The sequence below is a fragment of the Oncorhynchus nerka genome, linkage group LG18 (genome assembly GCF_034236695.1).
Source record: "Oncorhynchus nerka isolate Pitt River linkage group LG18, Oner_Uvic_2.0, whole genome shotgun sequence".
Lineage (NCBI taxonomy): Eukaryota > Metazoa > Chordata > Actinopteri > Salmoniformes > Salmonidae > Oncorhynchus > Oncorhynchus nerka.
The window spans coordinates 8,020,275-8,027,774 of record NC_088413.1 but is presented as its reverse complement, the minus strand read 5'-3'; the positions used below and the strand labels follow the sequence as shown (position 1 = coordinate 8,027,774).

Sequence of the window (7,500 nt, the reverse complement as noted above, 5' to 3'; positions counted from 1 at the left end):
GTGAGTGTCTAGTGTGTACTGTGAGTGTGTGTACCAGTTGACAACTAGTGAGTGTGTGTACTGGACAGTGTGTGTACTAGTGAGTCCTGTAAGTAACCAGTGTGGAACATGAGTGTTTGTGATGTACTAGTGAGTGCAACCAATCACCTGTGTTCCACTAGTGAGTGTAAACTAGTGATACTAGTGTGTGTGTGTGTGTGTGTGTACTAGTGAGTGTGTGTGTGAAACAGTGTGTGTGTACTGTGTGTGTACAGTGGAAACTAGTGTGTGTGTACTAGTGTGTGTCACAGACTAGAGTGTGACAACACACCCACACAGTGACACACACTACACACACACCCACACACACACCCACACACACACCCACACACACACACACACCCACACACACACACACACACACACACACACACACACACTACACAGAGAGAGTGTGAGAGTGACAGAAACAGTGAGTGACACCCACATTAACTAGTGAGTGTGTACTAGTGAGTGACACTAGTGAGTGTGTACAGTGAGTGTGTACAAGTGAGTAGTGTCCTACCAGTGAGCCAAAACTGGTGAGCAGTAACTAGTGAGTGTTGAACTAGAGAAAAAGTGAGTGTGTAAGAGAGTTAGTTTGAGTGTTCACTAGTAACTAGTGTCATGCAGTTATAGAGTAATAAATGACTATTGTAGCTGAGAAACTATTGTAGCAGAATTTTTTAATGGAATATCTACAGTAGTGCGTACAGAGTGCCCACTATGAAATGACATGAGTCCTGTGTTCCAATGGAACTAAACTAGTGTAGGAGTACAGAGTGCCCATTATCAGAACCATCACTCCTGTGTTGTATGGAATACTAGAGTGAGAGAGTGGACAGAGAGTGTGTAGGATTGAAACTTGAAACTAAACTATCAGCAACCATCACTCCTGTGTTCCAATGGAATATCTACATAGGAGTACAGAGGCCCATTATCAGCAACCATCACTCCTGTGTTCCAATGGAATATCTACATAGGAGTACAGAGGCCCATTATCAGTAACCATCACTCCTGTGTTCCAATGGAATATCTACATAGTGAGTACAGAGGCCCATTATCAGTGTGTCACTCCTGTTTTCCAATGGAATATCTACATGTGAGTACAGAGGCCCATTATCAGTAACCATCACTCCTGTGTTCCAATGGAATATCTACATGTGTGAGTACAGAGGCCCATTATCAGTGTGTGTCACTCCTGTTCCAATGTGTGTGTGGTACTACATAGGAGTACAGAGGAAACTAAACTAGTGTGTGTGTGTGTGTACAGTGTAACCATCACTCCTGTGTTCCAATGGAATATCTACATATGTGACAGAGGCCCATTATCAGTGTGTCACTCCTGTGTTCCAATGGACTACGTGTGTGTTAGCTGTCCAAGGTATCATTTTGTGTGGTACTAGTGTGTGTGTCATGTGAAACCCTAGTTTGCAATTATGTTAGCACAGCTGAGAACTGTGTTTCTAGTGTGTGTAATTGTGTGTAGTAATAAAAGTTTGTCATTTTAAACTAGTTGTGTATCTGAGCATCAGCATTTGTATGTTAGTGTGTGTGTGTGTGTGTCAGAAACATTGGAGTTCAACAAGTTATTGCAAACCATGTGTGTGTGTGTGTAACTTTGTGTGTTCTGAAACTGAGCAACCAGTCTATTCTGTGTTCTGAGAAATGAAGGCTTTTCCATACAAGAAATTGCCAAGAAACTGAAGATCTGTGTGTGTGTGCTGTGTGTGTGTGTGTACTACTCCTTTCACAGAACAGTGCAAACTGGCTCTAATCAGAATAGAAAGTGTGAGTGTGTGATGGAATGTGTCTACAACTGAGTGCAAGGGGTACAAGCAACCATTAGAGTGTCTAGTGTGTGAGTAAACAGACTGTGTGTACAAGTCCTCAACTGGCAACTGTGTGTCCTAAATAGAATGTCAAAACACCAGTGTGTGTGCACAACAGTGAAGATCAAGTACTAGTGTGAGTGTGTGTGTTCTAGGCAGAGTTGTACTAGTGTGTGTGTCAACAAGTGAAGAGGAGACTGTGCATGCTGGTCAATGTGAATAGTACTAGATTGTGTACTGTGTCTCAACGTCAACAGTGAAGAGGTGACTAGTGGAGTGCTGGTGTTACTAGGCAGAGTTCCTCTGTCCAGTCTCAACGTCAACTGAAGAGGTGTGTTACTAGTGTGAGTGTGCTGGAAACTCTAGGCAGAGTTCCTCTGTCCAGTCTCAGTGTGTGTGCCAACAGTGAAGAGTGTGACTAGGGAGATGCTGGTGTGTCTAGGCAGAGTTCCTCTGTCCAGTCTCAACGTCAACAGTGAAGAGGAGAGTGTGTGTGTGTACTGAGCTGGGTAGGCAGAGTTGTCTGTCCAGTCTGTGTGTCAACAGTGAGTGTGAGTGAAATGCTGTCCTTAACTTGTCTGCTTAAAATTCTCTGTTCCTCTCAGTTTTTGGAGAAGTGGAGTCAGGTAAGGACAGTCTGGACTTATGTCAACCACCTGCATTCACTAGAGAGAGAAAGAAACAGTCAGAAGAGACAGTGAAGAGGAGAGACAGAGAGAGAGACTAGAGAGAGAGCTGTCAGAGAGAGAGAGAGAGAGAGGGGGAGACAGAGAGAGAGAGAGAGACAGAGTTCCTCTGTCCAGTCTCAACGTCAACAGAGAGAGAGAGAGAGGATGCTGGCCTTCTAGGCAGAGTTCCTCTGTCCAGTCTCAACGTCAACAGCGAAGAGGAGACCTGGATGCTGGCCTTCTAGGCAGAGTTCCTCTGTCCAGTCTCAACGCCAACAGAGAAGAGGAGACAGAGGGATGCTGGCCTTCTAGGCAGAGTTCCTCTGTCCAGTCTCAACGTCAACAGAGAAGAGAGAGAGAGAGCTGGACTGGGAGAGAGAGCAGAGTTCCTCTGTCCAGTCTCAAGTCAACAGTGAAGAGGAGACAGAGGATGCTGGAGAAGACAGAGTTCCTCTGTCCAGTCTCAACGTCAACAGCGAAGAGGGAGACTCCTGGATGCTGGCCAAGACAGAGGTCCTCTGTCCAGTCTGTGTTCTTTTGCCCAGAGAGAGAGGATCTGGCCTTATTGTTATTGGCCAGTCTGAACAGAGAGAGAGGCTTTTTCTTTGAGAACTCTGTAGCAGATACAGAGTCAGAACCAGTCAAACACGCTGAGAGAGAGAGACAGAGAGACCAGAGAGAGAGATCTGTCAGAGAGAGAGAGAGAGACTGAGAGAGAGAGAGATCTGAGAGAGAGAGAGAAACACCCTGCTAGAGAGAGAGAGACAGTAACTCTCCCTGGGAGTCTCAGAGAGAGAGAGAGAGTGAGAGAGAGAGAGAGAGAGAGAGAGAGAGAGAGAGAGAGAGACACAGAGAGAGAGAGAGATCTGAGACACAGAGATAGAGAGTCCTATCCAGAGAAAGACAGAGACAGACAGAGAGAGAGGGAGACTCTCCTGAGAGATATGAGAAAGAGAGAGACAGAGAGAGAGAGATATCTGACACAGAGAGAGAGATCTGTCAGAGAGAGATCTGTCCTAGGAGAATAAACAGAGAGAGCTATTTCAGTAAGAGAGAGAAACTCTGAAGGAGAAATCGTCCTGATTATTTATTCTCCAATCTGTCAATCTCCTCTGTCCTGACCATTTACTGTCCTGTGAGGTGGATTGAAACCTGAGGCAGCAATCTGTCCTCTTATTAACCTTGGCCAAATCACTGTCCTATCCAATAAACACACACACACACACACACACACACACACACACACACACACACACACACACTGTCCCCACATCACACACAGCTCTATAAAGGAACTGACTGTTTTGTCGGAGGTTAAAAGGTCAAAGGTCAGAGATGATCACGGGAAGGAGAATCTAAAACACTAATAACTAACTAACAATGTGACTGAGACGAATCATGTTCTAGGACTGCAACCAATCACCTGTCTTCCACAGACAACTGTCATGACATCTGTCCTAGGTCATGATCTGTCTTGGTGCATAACCCCATTGGTCTGTAACCCCATTGGTCTGTAACCCCATTGGTCTGTAACCCCATTGGTCTGTAACCCCATTGGTCTGTAACCCCATTGGTCTGTAACCCCATTGGTCTGTAACCCCATTGGTCTGTAACCCCATTGGTCCGTAACCCCATTGGTCTGTAACCCCATTGGTCTGTAACCCCATTGGTCTGTAACCCCATTGGTCTGTAACCCCATTGGTCCGTAACCCCATTGGTCTGTAACCCCATTGGTCTGTAACCCCATTGGTCTGTAACCCCATTGGTCCGTAACCCCATTGGTCTGTAACCCCATTGGTCTGTAACCCCATTGGTCTGTAACCCCATTGGTCTGTAACCCCATTGGTCTGTAACCCCATTGGTGCTGTAACCCCATTGGTCTGTAACCCCATTGGTCTGTAACCCCATTGGCCTGTAACCCCATTGGTCTGAAACCCCATTGGTCTGTAACCCCATTGGTCTGTAACCCCATTGGTCTGTAACCCCATTGGTCCGTAACCCCATTGGTCCGTAACCCCATTGGTCCGTAACCCCATTGGTCTGTAACCCCATTGGTCCGTAACCCCATTGGTCTGTAACCCCATTGGTCTGTAACCCCATTGGTCCGTAACCCATTGGTCTGTAACCCCATTGGTCCGAAACCCCATTTGGTCATTGGTGTAACCCCATTGGTCTGTAACCCCATTGGTCCGTAACCCCATTGGTCTGTAACCCCATTGGTCCGTAACCCCATTGGTCTGTAACCCCATTGGTCCGTAACCCTATTGGTGCGTAGGGTTAATTCCTTTCCCGCTAGCGACCCCGGGTTCACTTCCCTGCTCTGCCATTCGCTACAAAATAAATACAGCCGTAGCAGGAACACAGTGGAATAGAGACCTTGACCCCCCCAGCTCTCTCTCCTCTGGGTGTTGAGAACAATGAGAGTCTCAGTCTCTGCTTTTACCTGAGTAGCATTGAGCCAGAGACCTCTGTAACGTTACTTAGGAGACACACACACACATTGGCTCACCCCCCCGCCCAGCCATCCTTAACGACAAAGTCACATGGTAACAGAGTGACCAATGAAAAGGCTGCTTTTACTAAAACTCTGGATAGCTGCTGCCTTGGTTCTATTTCAAAATGTCTTCCTTTAGGATCACAACACAAGTCACATGGTAACAGAGTGACCAATGAAAAGGCTGCTGTTACTAAAACTCTGGATAGCTGCTGCCTTGGTTCTATTTAAAAAGGTCTTCCTCTAGGACCCACAACATAAGTCACATGGTAACAAAGTGACCAATGAAAAGGCTGCTGTTACTACAACACAACATTAGTGACATCGCCAAAGACGGGACGATTCCGGTCGGTCACAAGACTGAGGCATAAAAACTGCCTCTAGATCAGTTGTAAAACCCTTCGACGCGTAGCCTGCCTCCCGACTGGCAGCCTATGCCCTACACACTGTAGGGTGCTTCTTTAGTGGATAGGGGGCCATTTGGGACCAAGGTCGTAGTCAACAACAGTCGTGATGCCAAAAACACAGAGTCAGAAAACCTGATGGTAAAATACTGAATTATAGTGAACTAAAACACTGTCAAAACTGAACTCAAACACAAAATACTGAACTAAAACACTGAACTAAAACACTGAAGAAATACTGAACTAAAACACTGAAGAAACACTGAAAACACTGAACTAAAACACTGAACTAAAACACTGTACTAACACTGAACTAACACTGAACTAAAACACTGAACTAACACTGAACTAAAACACTGAACTAACACTGAACTAAAACACTGAAGAAACACTGAACTAACACTGAATAAACACTGAACTAAAACACTGAACTAAAACACTGAACAAACACTGAACTAAAACACTGAACAAACACTGAACTAAAACACTGAAGAAACACTGAACTAACACTGAATTAAAACACTGAACTAAAACACTGAACTAAAACACTGAACAAACACTGAACTAAAAACTGAACAAACACTGAACTAAAACACTGAAGAAACACTGAACTAAAACACTGAAGAAATACTGAACTAAAACACTGAAGAAACACTGAACTAACACTGAATAAACACTGAACTAAAACACTGAACTAAAACACTGAACAAACACTGAACTAAAACACTGAACAAACACTGAACTAAAACACTGAAGAAACACTGAACTAACACTGAAGAAACACTGAACTAACACTGAACTAAAACACTGAAGAAACACTGAAGAAACACTGAACTAAAACACTGAAGAAACACTGAAAACACTGAAGAAACACTGAACTAACACTGAACAAACACTGAACTAACACTGAACTAAAACACTGAACTAAAACACTGAAGAAACACTGAACTAACACTGAAAAACACTGAAGAAACACTGAACTAACACTGAACTAAAACACTGAACTAAAACACTGAACTAACACTGAACTAAAACACTGAACTAACACTGAACTAAAACACTGAACTAAAACACTGAAGAAACACTGAACTAACACTGAACTAAAACACTGAAGAAACACTGAACTAACACTGAAGAAACACTGAACTAAAACACTGAAGAAACACTGAACTAAAACACTGAACTAACACTGAACTAAAACACTGAACTAAAACACTGAACTAAAACACTGAACTAACACTGAATTAAAACACTGAACTAACACTGAACTAAAACACTGAAGAAACACTGAACTAACACTGAACTAAAACACTGAACTAAAACACTGAAGAAACACTGAACTAAAACACTGAACTAACACTGAACTAAAACACTGAACTAAAACACTGAACTAAAACACTGAACTAACACTGAACTAAAACACTGAACTAACACTGAACTAAAACACTGAAGAAACACTGAACTAACACTGAACTAAAACACTGAACTAAAACACTGAAGAAACACTGAACTAACACTGAACTAACACTGAACTAAAACACTGAACTAAAACACTGAAGAAACACTGAACTAAAACACTGAAGAAACACTGAACTAAAACACTGAACTAAAACACTGAACTAAAACACTGAACAAACACTGAACTAAAACACTGAACTAAAACACTGAACTAAAACACTGAACTAACACTGAACTAAAACACTGAACTAACACTGAACTAAAACACTGAAGAAACACTGAACTAACACTGAACTAAAACACTGAACTAAAACACTGAAGAAACACTGAACTAAAACACTGAACTAAAACACTGAAGAAACACTGAACTAAAACACTGAACTAAAACACTGAAGAAACACTGAACTAAAACACTGAACTAAAACACTGAAGAAACACTGAACTAAAACACTGAACTAAAACACTGAAGAAACACTGAATTAACAGTGACTCAACCCTGGCATAAGAATGGCTGAACCACAGAACAGGTAATGATCAGGTAGGAGGAGAAGGAAGAGAGACAGAGAGAGAGAGAGAGAGAGAGAGGAGAGAGAGACAGAAAGAAAGAGGCAGTGAGAGAGAGAGAG

General features: G+C 43.2%; 1 protein-coding gene across 8 annotated transcripts in view; it reads right to left on the bottom strand.

Moving 5' to 3' along the window:
* Nucleotides 1-7,500, bottom strand: part of rbm47 (RNA binding motif protein 47) — an 84,062-nt gene that overhangs the window by 35,287 nt on the left and 41,275 nt on the right. The window lies entirely within an intron of this gene.